Here is a 13,120-nt window from a genome sequence, read left to right as displayed (position 1 = left end):
CTGTAGCTCCCTACAGTCTCCTGGCATTGTTGGTGATAGCCCTGCTGTACCGGGGCCACCACCTTGCTTTGGATTCTTGGGCAATTGCAAAAGTCCCAAAGGACTTTATAGGGGCGCTCCCACGCCTGCAGCTTGTATATGTAATGAGAGGCAGCTCCAGCTGCTTCAGATGTGCTGCAGTTTGCCTTTAATGTTTTTTGTTGCTTTTTTGCCTGGGGTGCCCAGTACCACTTGGGCACCCCAGTATGCCTCTAGCATTGGTGGCTGTGCAGGGAGCCCACTGGCTTCCCTGCCAGCTCCCCGCATGGACAGCACTTCCCTATGTTGCTGTGGGAGCCGGCAGTTTTCCTCCCCTGCCCACTCCAGCGGGTGGGCCCTTTGACTTTTGTGGCAGCTGCCTGCTCCCCCAGACATGGGTAAAGGTAGCGAGGCAGCCCCACCACCATCGGCGGCACTTCCCCGTCCTACTCCACTCTTTCAGGGGCCTGGAGTTGGGAATCATGGGCACTGTCTCTCTCTTGGTCTTGTGTGGGAGTGTGACTGTGCTATTCCATCATTTGGCACCATCATAGGCCATAAACTGGCCCAGGGGTTTTGATAACCGGGCCTTCTGAATGCTAGGGACAGGGCACCACGCATGCCCACTTCCGGATTCAAAATGTGAAATTACTCCTTGCAGTGACCCTGGGGCCCTGGGCTAGCCCAGGAGAATGTGGTCATCCTGCAGTGGAGCTCCACATGCTCTGTGACTGCACTGGGGGAAGGGGGGTCAAAGGTGAAATCCTTTGTCCTGAAATACCTTGGGCCCTGTTGTTCCTTTATTTTCTCCATGTTGGGCTTGTTTTGCTCGTGGTGGTGAACTATACCCACTTGGAGCACTTCCCGCAGGCCTCTTGGCCTGCAAGGTGGTAAAATCTGCAGGGAGCTGGTTCTACTGACTCCCTTTGCCAGCCATTCTCCTTTTTCTTCTCTGGTGCTTCTCTCCTCCTAGACGCAGAAGTCCAGTTTCTCCCCCAACTAGTCCTGAGGTGGTATAAAGAGACCAGCTTTCCTGGTCCTGGGGAGAGACCCACTGGTCCTGGGGTCAACTGTTGTCAGAGTCCTAAGACTAACTGGGCATCAGGGGGTTCCTCATTCCAGTTGACCATGGCTGCTGCCTCCAGTCCCAGTGTCCATCAGAAAACCTCAACCATGAGAGAGCTCAATTCAAAATGGTGTCACCCAGGGGTCACCGGTCCTCTGGGAGACTCGCCTCCTATACTCGCTGATACCACTGCCATGGCCTTTCCTGCCAAATCTTCAAAGAGGAGCCTCTTCCTGTATTGGCTCCAGAGGTCTGGACTTCCTGCTTTGTTCAATGGGCTTGGGCTGGCCCATCCTAGGTTCAGTGTGACAGCTAATTGATGGATGCAGATCTTTCATCCCCACCCCTTTCTTCCTCAGGTGTGGAGTGAAGCACTGTTAATTGCACCCTTTGTGTGGGGCAGCCTTGGTTCCTGCTGCTGGAGAGAAATGTAATTGGGCAAAGCAGGGTGACAAATGTCCTGAGCTTTGATCCTGAGCTGAGCCAGGGAAATAAGACAATCCTGGATGACCCATAAGCTCTACAGATATTGTATTGGAACTCTCATTTTTGGGTTTGCCATGCATGTTCCGCCCCATTTTGATACAAAGAAGCAAAGCTGCACTCTAAGACAGTCTTTCCCCTATGTGTATAATGGAGTGCCACTGCAGACAAGACAGTTAACCACTTTCCCTGTGAGTGTACACTAACAATATGAGGCCTACCCCAGGTCAATATCCAATTATGCAGAGTTCCCTCTGCGCCAGGCTACCTGTGCCCAGTTACTGGGCTACGCATGACGGGAGTCTCACATGTGCAGCCTTCAAACATGTGCACATGTGTAACCAGCCAGGTGCCCCTTAACCTTACTGCATTACAGTGGCCTTATCTTAAAAGGCAGACACTGGCGGTAAACATGTGCAGCCCATTGACTGTGTGTTTTCCGTGGGTGAGTCACCAGTTGTGAGGCTCACCCACAGTAAAAAGTTCAAGAACCATGTGATCAAAAGCCAAAATATTCTGGTGGGTTTGATGGACAGAACCCATTGCCTTACAGATGATAAATGCAAGATTTGACCAGAGGAAAAACATTGTTTTTCAAGGAAAGATTGTCAAATTGGATCCCAGGTTGGGGAATTTGTTGAGTGTCGATGGAGGTGCCCCTAAGGTATTGGACTGAAATAAATGCATGGTAGATAAATGGAGAGAGTCAAGCTGCAGGATCTCTGTCATGTCACTGTGGGGTACAAATATATTAGGATTCATCCTGCCCTGCAGTACCATAAGAAAGGTGGGGATGATGCCTGGAGAAGCGAGGGATCCACAGTGAGTCTTAACCCTAAACAGCCTTGTGTGAAACACCAGGTAGGTGTTGTCAGCTTGTATTTGGGGTATGAAGCTGAAGTGTTTTATGAATTCTGCTCATGGATGTAGCCTTGAACTATCAGCAAGTTTAGTGATTCAGTGTACAGAACAATCGACCAGAGCGTAGGTCGGCGAGACAAGGGACCCATCGTCTCCCGCTAGGCAAATCTGTGAGATAAAACTTGCGGCCAGCTGGCGCACAGCATGACATTCCACCATACTCGATTAAGTGACCTCATAGTGGATCATATTTAAGACAACTGGCAGATTCAGAAGGGTGGGCATTGCCCTAAGTTCTTCCAAGTAATATTGTGTCCAGTGTCAAGAAGTGCAGATCTCATTCCAACCATGAGCCTGAAGCGTGAAGGAACATTGTCCAAAGGCATTCTTCCTTCATCCGGGCCATTAGCGTTTTGTGTTTAGATAGGACATTACAATCGGGTGCTTGAATCACTGATACAATAAACCTACTTAAATGTATTGATATGTATTTTTTATTGTTGCGCTGTTAATTAAATCCATTATAATATATACCCAACAAAACCATTACAATATATGTCCCAATGAAAAACAAAACTATTAAGAAAATTAACTAATAAAAAGAGAAAAACACTTTTTAGCAACTATCTCCCTACTCAACTCAAACACTATTAGTCACAGAATGGGCAACTAAATAACTTGGCCAGCTTATTTGTAACTTGTCTGGTAATTTTTGAAGCGCTCCTTCCAGCCTTGACAACATAAGCTATAATAATTGTTAGTTACCACTACAATTAGGCTCATCACTGCCTCTCTGGTAATGCATTGTCAAACATTTACTGCCAAACATAGACTAAATCCTTACGACTATTCACCCTCCCAAAACAATATCTAGAAATGTTAATGCGGGCTCGGTAGAGTTCTGAAAGCTGTTTTTTAAAAAGTCAATTTCATTTCATCATTGGGGAGAGGAGTTGACCTAATGGCTAGGGCGGTGGACCTCAAATCGATGGGAACTGGGTTTGAGTCTCCACAATGACGCTGAACATCCTGTGATTCTGGGCAAATCACTTAATCTCCCCGTGCCGACAAAAATGAATGTGTCCTCATGTAACGCAACTGGTGCTATGTAAAGCGCTCTAATACCCGATTCGAGTCAAGTTTGCGCTATATAAAACTCTGTAAAAAAAAAAAATCTGATAATGTATCGTTGAGTGCATCGATATATTTAATAAATATGGCTTCTATACTATTCCAGTAATTAGCATTGTCTCTTAGTATATCATAAACCCCATCTTAATAAGCAATGGCTTCAGTAAAAATGCACTTTCTCTAATTAAGGATGGGCAACAGCATAAAACGTGAGCTATTGTTTATTTTTTATATTCGCATAGTCTCCATCGAGTCCTCGAAGCCTGAGACTTTCAGACTTGCCTAAATTCCCCCTTCGAAAACGGACCAAAGCACCTTCTTAAATATTTGATTTTCAATTTAATTTGCAGAGAAGCCAGCAAATACGATTTTACTATTCCCATGCTGTACGAGTTTAATGTTTGTTTACTATAGGTCTGGTCTTTAGTCTGCTTGTCAGCCTCATGTTATACTAAAATATGTATAGATAAAAAGCACATACATATTTGCCGACAGACAGGGACTTGGGCTCTGCCTTTCATCCACTGGTCGTTTCAACAGTCATTCAAATGTTGCTTCCACTCACCACAGCACTGGCAGTCGATCAGCCCACTTCAGCCATTGGCTCCCTAGCACAGTGATGTACTTTTTCCTCATCAGATGTACATGTCCACCTAGAAAGAAGTGCACTTCAATACCATAGCTGGTATGCCTATAGTTTACAATTCCAGTGCTTTTTATTTCCATTCTTTATCCTTTTTTTATTTTTAGTCATCCTTATGTGTTTAAATTATGTCTTCAGGTCATAGTAATTCACAGCCAAGATTACCTTTTTGCACCTATAAAAAGCATATTTCCTTGTAATGTACATTAAAACTAAAAAGGGTTTCTAGACTTGTTCCAAGTACATCTGCTATGAATCACCTACACTGTTATACTGTAGCTGATGATTATATGTATATTTTTTAATTTAGAACGTCTATTGAAACCACATTTCCACATTTATTCGAGAGCATATATATTTTTTGTGACATATCTTTGCAATAAAAAATTAAAAAATATATAAACATCACGCAGGTTTTCCAAGGCCACTGTAGGAGAGTAGGGTCTGCTATCCTATGGTCACCCCAAATTTTTGCTTTTGCTTCACTGGTTTTATGACTTAATGTGGCTGTGGGCCTGCTAATCAGACCCACAGCCCTGCTGCTCTCTCCCTAAACTAATGCCAATGCACACTAGGTGCATTACCAATTGGAACTTGTTCACCTTATTGGACCCTGTAACAGTGTACCCCAGGTACCCAGGGCATAGGTGTATTCAAGGCCTACCAGGGGCTGCAGCATGTATTATGCCACCCCTGGCATGGCCTCACTATTTGACACAACTGGCTGATCACTCAGCTGGGGTAAGTTGGTGTAATCACCTCTTACTTAGATATAGTATCTCTATATCTAAACATATATGGACACATGGTAACCTATCAGCCACTCCTATAGCAGGCCTTAACAATCCTGGAGGCAGAGTGCTTGGTTTCATGTGAGATGGTGCTCTGGCATGAGCTGAGCCTGTCTGCAGCTTTCGGAACAACGTCCTTTAGCTGTTTCATGATGTTGCCATACCATATACTCTTTAGTGCATTATGTACCTCGCGGTCAAATGCTAACTTTGGTTTGGCTTTATCAAAACATGTCGAGTAAGGTGTCATACGATATGGAATACTACCCCCTCGCCAGTTCTGGCGACGGGGGTAGCATTCCACCCTTCTAGAGGGACACGACATGTACCTAACCTGAAACCCGGGTAAAGTTAAACAGAGCCTCAGCATCAAAAAATGGATGCTGCCACCACAGACACAAGTCTGCCCTCCTGCTGCTGGGAGTCCTTCCAGCTTGGGAGGTTTGGACAAAGGGTTTCCTGCCAGGGGAGGTGCTAGCACCACCCCAGACAGGATTTTGTGTAGTGGGTTAGGGAGAGCTGAATAGATGGAGACATGCCTGGGGCACACAAGGTGTCCCTGTGCATATGCCAGTTCAAACCGGAGCTGGGGCTCTCCTGCCCCAGTCCTGGCGCAAAACTGGACAAAGGAAAGGGGGTGTAACCACCCCCCTTCCTGGTCCCACCCAGAGGAGGGACCTTGCAGGTAATCCGGCCCCTAGATTTGGAATAAGAGTAGGAGCTGTGTCCCAAGACTTCAGATCATCCTGAAACTCGACTTAAACAAGAAGAACTACTGGACTTCGACGTTCTGCTGCACAGAAGACTGAAGAGAATCTCCCTTGTGGCCAAGAAGTGACCACCCTGTGAATACAGGCACCATCCAGCAACTCGACGACTGCTTTGCCGCCGCCTCCCGCCGGAGACCGAGCCCAGAGCCCGACAAGACCCAGACTCCCAGACATCTCTGAGCCAGATCCACAGTCCCTTGCAAAGAAGAGACCCGTGGAGGCACCGAGAGACGTGGGACCGGCCATCTTAAAACGTCCACGAGAAGCTGACTGCGCAGCACCTGAGGCATCCTCAACGCTGTGCTTTGGGCCCTGAGAAGCCCCAACACCGAGCAGCATTTGCACCAAAGATCAGCCCTCCAGCATCCACGAGATCTGCGTGGGGCCCTTTTGCTTTTTGTCACTCGACGCGTCATCCCGGTTACTGGCCCGTTGGCTAGTGGCCATCTTGGCGACGAAATCTACAAACAACACTGCTGGTCTGGTTGCTCCAGACTGGCCCTTGCTCCTGTAAAAAGGAGCAGCCCCTCTGACCTTGCTGGTTAGAGCACCAAGCTTTTATCGACTCCTGCGTGGCTTGCATTAGCCAAGGCCTGTTTGCTCCAATCGAGAAGCCAACACCGCCATCAGCTAGAGCCTTTGTGGGACAGCTCGTGAGTGACTCCTGGTTGTCGTCGATCCCTTCACTTCCACGTGGCTGCGGAGACAAGCTTCCCTTCTTCACCTGTTGGCACCCGACATCGCCTGGTTCCTTCCTGGTTCCACGCCGGTTACTGGCTAGTGACTGTGAACACTGTCCCCTCTGCTTACAGGTCGTCTACTCTTCAGATCCACCCTTGGATCCACCCGAACTCTTCCTGCCTGGCCGCCTGCAGCATCTTCACCTTCAGGCTCCATAGACCTGCACGACGAAACCAGACGCACTTTGACACCTATGCACCCACTTCCTGTTGGTGAGGTAACGCTGGCACTCCGGTGCTCCTGTGTAGAGAAACATCTCTAGTGTCTAGGTTCCAAGTTGCTAGGTTCTAGTCCATCCGGAAGGTTCCTTTTTCTTTAACTTTGTGACTTTTACACACCCATTGAAATCAATAGGTGCACGCGTGTAACTTTTCACACTGCACATGCATCCTGTGGGCCTCCTGGTCGCTAACTACAGTTAGCTCCTTGTCGTCCCAGCAATTCCCGAGGCCCTAGGCCTTCCTTCCTTTCTATTGGTGGTTCTCATACCACTATTTTAGTATATGGTTTAGCTGGCCACCTGGCCCATCCATAATTGTGCAACTTTTGTATATTTAAACACTGCCTTGTTTTAACGAATGTGCTTCTGTGCTCATAAAGAGTATAGGGGATACTTTGAAGTAAATAAATACATATATATTTTGAATATATATCTGTGTGGTGTCCTTTCATTTGGTATTCAAGGGGGTTACATATGGTAAAACAGCTGGCTTCCCATGCCCTCAAGAGTTTAGCCTGCAGACTGCACTGTCCACGCTACCACCAGGATAGCTGGTCTATCAAGGTTGACTTCAACCACCACCATAAGGGTTGTTTGGCATGGTACAAGGTGATCACTAGAATTAGTGAGCAGCATATGCCAGGCCAACTTCTCACATTGGTGAGCAGCGGTTGGGATTTGAGCTTGCTGTGTTTTACCAATTGTAATCTTTGAAAATATCATTTGAAAGATCATACAGGTACCTTTAGGTACATATAAAAACAAGACTAGTATACATAAGTTCTACTGAACTTAGTTGTTGTAGAGCAAAGGGAGTAGCACACCCTGACTACAACTAACTAGAAAAGGTACAGTAGGAAAACACCAGTGTAGGTAGATTGCAACACATCCACCTCACTAAGAGAATGGCTGGAGCAGCAGGAGCCACGGGGCTCCCAGTTGTTGAAAGTGACCCTCAAAAGGCACCATCCAAATATTCTATGTTAAACTATCAGGAGCTAAGACAGCTGTGTAACACCAGAGGTCTTAAGCAGGGTCAAAACCCTACTATAGCCCAACTCCTAGAGCTATTAGATCACTCTGATACTCTAAGTCCCCCTGACTCAGTCCCTACAGGGTCTGGAAATGGAGGTCACCCATCTGAAGATGATAATACTAATGCCCCTATCACCCCAGAGGGGGATGATGCAGATAAAGAGGAGGTAGATTCAGATGGTAGACATAGCCAGGTGCCAGTCAGGAGACTTAGCCAGGCTAACTTAAGCTTACATGAGACTGGAAATGGGATACCTCCCTACAGACCCCCAAGCAGGCTTAACCAGAGACAGAGGGATGGAAGATCCAGTTCGAATGGGTCTGACCATTCCACTGGATCTAAAGGGCCACATGCCCCTGCTCAGAGGAGGATGACTTCCCCTCAGAGAAGGGAGCATGAAGCCAAGATGAGAGAGGCTGAACTTAGGATTCAAAGGCAAGAACTAGAAGTTGCCTTAACTAAGGAGAAACTTGCTAGAGCAAGACAGTCTAGAGAGAGTGGATTAGATTCCACTGGTGGCAGCAATATCCCTAAGGATAAAGACAGGTCCTATGATCATAGAAACCTGAGTAAGATTGTGCCCCCCTACAAAACTGGGGATGACATCCACAAATGGATAACTGCCCTTGAGAGGGCCTGCAGAGTACAGCAGGTCCCCCAGGAGCAGTGGGCAGCAATCTTGTGGCTCTCCTTTAAAGGTAGAGGCAGAGACAAGCTCCTCGCAGTTAGTGATGAGGATGATAGAAATTACCTGGTCCTGAAGAGTGTTCTGATTGATGGGTTAGGCTTAACCACTGAACAGTACAGGTTAATGTTCAGAGACACCCAGAAGACACAGACTCAGGACTGGTCTGAATTTGTTGAGTGTGCCACTAAGGCTCTGGAGGGCTGGTTGATGGGAAGTAAGGTTGCAGATTACACAGGATTGTATAATCTAATTATGAGAGAGCAAATCTTAAATAATTGTCAGAACCAGCAGTTGCATCAACACCTGATTGACTCAGATCTGACCTCTCCCCAAGAATTGGGAAAGAAGGCAGACAAATAGGTTTGAACCAGGGTTAAGCAAAAGAACCAGAACCAGAACCAGGGCGGTGACCAGAAGAAGGCAGACCAAAAGGGTGGGGAACAGAAACCCAAAGACCAGAAGTCTTCACCAGGCCCCCAACAGAATAATGAGGATGGGTCCCAAACTTCCAAGAAGAAGAAGAAAGAAGGTCAGAAAAAGCCATGGTGTAATGTCTGTGAAACTATAAACATTATATAGTGAGATGCACACCGATGTACTCAGAACTTTAGAAACATGTCCTCCTTCAAACTGACTTTGGCGTGCAAACATGATTCGCGCTCCGTCCAGTCGCGCATAACAACTTAAACAAAACCCTTTGACACCTCGTTCGGTGCCAATTCAAGATGCACAGCCGTTCAAGAATGAATCCAATCAATCAAAACTTGTTACTTCTTGACTTGTATATTTATCCATAATTTACTCCATATCTTGTTTTACTTCTTAATTATTCAATCCATTTTACTCATTCCAAAAAAACGTAGGAAGCATTCTGGTTTCCACGTGCCACTTTTTTATTAAAAATAACCCAATGCATTTCGGGATAAAATACCTTCGTCAGGGGTATCTGGAATAAAAAAATTAATATTGAAAAACGATGACATCATTATGCCCTCTTAATACAATAGCTTAGAGTTTGTCAATGTATCTGTTTCTGTTTATAATGCAACAACTCATGCCTAGATATTCAACTGAATTCCGTCATAGCAATGTAGAATCTTTATGCTTAACAAAACAATCACCGCCTCGAGCTTGGTCCTTGAGCCTTAAAACCTACTTTGCGTGATTATTAATTCTAACATATACTTACAACCTGAGCTACATAAGGCTAGGCGCATAAACAACGCTTACCGTGGCACATGCATCATCACGTTTTTTAAAAATAAACCGAGTTCGCTCTGAAGCCCATTCCTGAGCACATTTCCACACCGCGCTGCAGCCCCGGTTTGCTTCTAGATTAAACTAAATCGGCTCCTAGAAACTGATGCATTATATGACTCACGCCCCTGATTCTCTCCAGGTGGATAACCACGTGGACACTGATTGACAAGCCCACCCCACACTGAGCACCGCCTTCAAGTAAACCCTTTTGTTCCGGTATTGCATGAAACTCCAATTCCCAGAACCTAACAACTCGGGTCTTGTCTCTCTCTTCCAGCCCGAATATTAAACTAGCATAATCATCAATGAATGATACATGTTGCTGACTGGTATTATTTATAACATATCATGAGTATACAAATATACATTGGTTGCAGTTAATAAACATATGATTAATGTCAAATGCTGATCTATTTATTAATGTCAATGCATATCCATTGTGGTCGAAAAAAACCGACTCCTACGTTCAAAATCTTGTTGTTCAGTTCCAATGACGCTTCCTTTATTCTCTGTGTCCTCATACCAATTTCTTCAGGGGTGCAATCTCACAGGCGGACAGTATCTAGTGAAACTATAAACATTATATAGTGAGATGCACACCGATGTACTCTAGAAACGTGTCCTCCTTCAAACTGACTTTGGCGTGCAAACATGATTCGCGCTCCGTCCAGTCGCGCATAACAACTTAAACAAAACCCTTTGACACCTCGTTCGGTGCCAATTCAAGATGCACAGCCGTTCAAGAATGAATCCAATCAATCAAAACTTGTTACTTCTTGACTTGTATATTTATCCATAATTTACTCCATATCTTGTTTTACTTCTTAATTATTCAATCCATTTTACTCATTCCAAAAAACGTAGGAAGCATTCTGGTTTCCACGTGCCACTTTTTTATTAAAAATAACCCAATGCGGGGGCGTGGCTTGCGTGCCGCGACGATATGGCGGTTTGCGCAGGGGCTCCGTGCTGAGCGGGAGCCGACTGAGGAATAGCTGCTGTTTTGGGCTGCCCCGGTCATCGCGGATATCGGCCGTATGGATATGAGCATGTCACGGGTGCTTTGGAGGAGGTTTCCTGCTTCCTGAGGCTGCCGGCATTCGTACTCTGGATCCTGTCTGACGGCGCTCGGTGTTTTCGCGAGCGGCCGCCATTTTGTCTCCTCAGAATCGGTGAGACTTTTCTCCTCAGCGCGAAGTCGACAATGCCACAGAAGTCCCAGGAATGAAGATAGACAAGAACTGGTGACGTTTCTTTTATTTCCTCAACTTATATTGCTTTTTATTTTTTTGCCTGCTGCCTTGCTGCCTATTTTGGTAACACTTTTTGGTTTTTCTGCTGATATTTTGCTCGTCAGAAGCATCGTCAAGGCCATTTTGTGGGGCCTCTTTGCTTAATGTTTACCTGCCTTTGGGATATTTCTGACTGTTGAAAGGAGCCCTTTTGATACCTGCAAGGTGTGATATTTTCGTGAGGTGGCTCCTCTCCCTGTCCCTGGAATCTGTCTTTATTGTTTTTCTGTTCTCTTGCTAAGAGCGCGCTATCCATTTTTGTTCGCTCCCTTATGATATATTGAGGTTTCCTACTTCACCTGGCATTCTCTTCTCGTAATCTGTCTGGAGTGGTGTACTGTACTCCTGCTGAGGTGGTGTGCTCTATGGCTGCGAATATGGGCCCGTCTTCAAATGCTAAAGACGCAAAGGAATCTAAAGCGTCTCTTAAAAGGGCCAAACAGTTATCTCCTACACCTGAATCTCCGCAAAAGGACCCCAGTCCCACTCTTGAGACTATCCTGACGCGCCTTAATGAGTTCTATGAAATTGCGCAGTCTACCAAGACTAACACAGATTTATTGCAAGTGGAAGTGTTAGCTATCAGGAATGACTTCAAGGCCCTGTCTCTTCGTGTTTCGGACACGGAAGCACGCATTAGTGGCGCAGAGGATTCCATGCAAAAGCAGTCCAGATTTCTTTCACAACTTGAGCGATCAATGGTAGCTTTGCGGAAGGACCTCACTGAGCAAGAAGATCGTAACCGCAGGTCTAACCTGCGCATTTTTGGTCTTCCTGAGGATGTTGAGAAAGATGCGCCTTCTATGATTGATTTCCTCTATCAATGGATTCCTTCCACACTGCAAATTTCCTTCCAAAGAGATTTTGAGCTGGAACGTGCACATCGTGTTCCCACTTTTTGTTCTAAGTCTGCTACGCAACCTAGGGCGATAATTTTTAGGCCACTGCGCCATCAGCATACAGAACAAATTCTGGCTCATATGCGGAAGGTTAGAGTTGTTTCGTGGAATGGTCATCGCATTTCAATCTCTCAAGATTTTGCCAGAGACACGGTCATAAGGAGGAAGGGTTTTCTTAATCTTCGGAAGCGTCTATCTGAGATGAATATCCCCTTCGCTTTTGCTGGCCCCTCAAAATTCCGCATTACTTTTAAAGGTCGCTCTAGAATCTTCGATGAACCTGCTGACTTGGTCTCGTTTTTGGATAATCAGATGGAGCTACAGATGGAACTTCAAATGGAGGCCTCGCTTGATCCTGGTTCTTCTGGCACCTGATGCGGTTATTTACACTGCAATGAGTTTTCTTTTTTGCCAGATCTATTGAGATTAGTCTCTTTTAGTTCTGCACGGTGGTCTTAGTGTCCATTGTTTTTGTTGTGCTTTTGTCGTCTGTTGGTGTTCCCTCCTTGTCGGTATGGTGTAACGGTCTTTTATTGTTGATAGTTCTATTGTATGAATCTTCCAAGATTTTGTGGTAATGTTTCGTGTTGGTTTGACGTCACACTTGCGCGCTTGTCATCCTTTTTATCCTTTTCCGTCCAAAATTGTCTTTCCGCATATTAGGTCCTGGTCCGTTTCTTATCCTATTGTATGACTTCATATTTTCTTTTATTGTGGTTATGTGTATGACTTTCATCGTCTTTGGTTGTCTCATATCTGTGGAATACGCTAGTGTTTATAAATGTATTGGTGTATAGATTGATTACATATTTGATTCATTGATGAGTATTTGTTGCTTATTAATTGCTATAGTTAGAGTTAGTGTTTAGTTCTATGTCACTGTTATAGCATTGATTGGTTTGTTTCGTCATTATTATTAAGTGTCTTTTTCGACTAGGTCGGAATTCTATAGCTGTATTGTAATTGATAGGTTTATGTTTCTTTACTTCCATGTTCATATATTTAAGATATTCTCACCTCTCTCAGTTAAATTGAGTGCAACGAGAGTTATGTATTTTTGGACAGTTATCTATTAGCTTATCTATAGATTTTACATTTTTATGTATAGTCTCATTTATCTTATGTATCTGTCATAAGACTTCATGGTTTGATATATTGATCTATTACTATATGCCACTCTCCTCTTTATTTCATTTACTTTCTTCACAATGTATTATATAG

Source organism: Triturus cristatus, chromosome 4_2 (assembly GCF_964204655.1).
Source record: "Triturus cristatus chromosome 4_2, aTriCri1.1, whole genome shotgun sequence".
Lineage (NCBI taxonomy): Eukaryota > Metazoa > Chordata > Amphibia > Caudata > Salamandridae > Triturus > Triturus cristatus.
This window is presented reverse-complemented; position numbering follows the sequence as displayed.